Genomic DNA, 1,815 nt, shown 5'->3' with positions numbered 1-1,815 from the left:
CTTATTGGAGACCAGACTATTTTGCTCTCTCCAGACCAAGTATTCTCATTTCCCAAATCCTCACTTACTTGTGGAGATAATGGGTCCAACTTCATCAGCTTCAAAATGGTGCCAGAGTATAGTCACCACCTCAGCTGTTGTGTCTTCAGGGATCTCCTAGGGCTTTGTCAGAACTCCAGCAAGAGCTTGATTTTAAGAAATGGATACTGGTACCTGGATAAGGTCTTTAAATGCCTTGAGTTAGGAGGGTGGAGCCTCTCTGACTTATCACTTTAGTAGGTGCTAACTTCATAAAGTCAACCAATTTGAATGACAGTCTCTGAACACCCACCTCCCAGGGACTAAGACCTTAGCTGTCAAGCATGAATTCCCCGTTAAGTGAACTTGTAGTAAGAACCTGTGAATCCTTATCCTTTGAACAGTTCTCACCTGGCAGCCTCCAGCTCCCAATTTGAACCAGAGGGGGACAAAAGGAGTTAATCTGTTCATGGAAGGCCATTGGAGAGCACAGGCAACATGTTTAACTTCAGCATGTTCCCAATGGCACTTTTGAGGTATATTGTGTCGCTCATTTGTTCCTTTGATAAAGGAAACTTTGTGTTTTTTAACCATTACCAGATAATTTTGAGAATTTCTGATTTGTTTTAGGATTTAAGGTGGAGTATCAGCAACCCTGAAACCCATACCTCTGTAGACTGTACCCTTCCCCCATAGGGTCCTACCCTCTCTCTGATTGGAGTAGGGTGGAGGACTTACCATGTTTTGTTGTGATACACTCAGACAAAGACTTTAGTGTAATCAGTGAAGTAGAAATATATAGTTTTCTGAAACTTCCTTTCTTTCCCTGAATTCCAACAAATGTTGACAATTTGGCCTCTACTTCCTCTGCCTCTTTAAAAACAGCCTGTTCTCTGGTAATTCTCTGTTCACATATCACTGAACCCATTTTGCAGAATAGTAAGTATAACTTCTTTTGGAGTGTGAAATGAGCACAATTGTTCAATCATCTGAATTCCATAGAATTAAGATGTAAACTGATCTTTTCCAATTCAGTGGCCACTGCTGAATTTTCCAAACTTTCCAGCACATTGAGTTGCAGTGTCATCTCAGCTGAAATTCCTTCTCTTCTATTACTCTTATTGTTAGCAATACTTCATAAGATCCACTTGACTTCATTCTCCAGGTAATGATCAGTAACCCCAAAACTGTAGTTATAAGTGATGTTATGATCCTTCTTATACAGTTCTTTTGTTTATTCTTTCTACCTCTTCTTTTTTGGGGGGCAAGGCAATGTGGTTAAGTGACTTACCCAAGATCACACAGCTAGGTTAATTATTAAGTGTCTGAGCAGGATTTGAACTCAGGCCATCCCAGGGCTGGTGCTATTTCTTCTGCTTCCATTAAGATTCTACAACTTTTTGCTTTTATCATGCCCATTTTTACATGAAATGTTCCTTTGATCTAGCTAATTCTCTTGAAAAGATCTCTTCTTTTTTACCATTTTATTTTTTCTTCTGTTTCTTTGCATTAATCATTTAAGAAAACCTTCATATGTCTCCTTGGCATTCTCTTGAATTTTAGGGGTGTAGGTGTATTCACACCTCTGGTGTGAGGGCTGCTGAGCTCTTTTCAGGGCTACCTTCCACCTTTGATGTATACCTGAGACACCTTACTCTCACCTGTGACTCCAAGAAGCTGTAGCACGCACAGTGGTCATACTCCAGTGAACAGTTTTGGCAGAAAGGCTAAACCAGGTTGAGGTTAACTGAGGCGTCTCAAACCCATCAGTGAGTTGGGGGATAACCTCAACCATAT

The 1,815-nt window shown here is 40.6% G+C and overlaps 1 pseudogene; it reads right to left on the bottom strand.

The window, feature by feature from the left end:
• Nucleotides 1–499, bottom strand: part of LOC141496523 (kallikrein-14 pseudogene) — a 4,806-nt pseudogene extending 4,307 nt beyond the window's left edge.
• Between the last annotated feature and the right edge of the window lie 1,316 nt (nucleotides 500–1,815).

This window comes from Macrotis lagotis, chromosome 8, assembly GCF_037893015.1.
Source record: "Macrotis lagotis isolate mMagLag1 chromosome 8, bilby.v1.9.chrom.fasta, whole genome shotgun sequence".
Lineage (NCBI taxonomy): Eukaryota > Metazoa > Chordata > Mammalia > Peramelemorphia > Peramelidae > Macrotis > Macrotis lagotis.
This window is presented reverse-complemented; position numbering and strand designations above follow the sequence as displayed.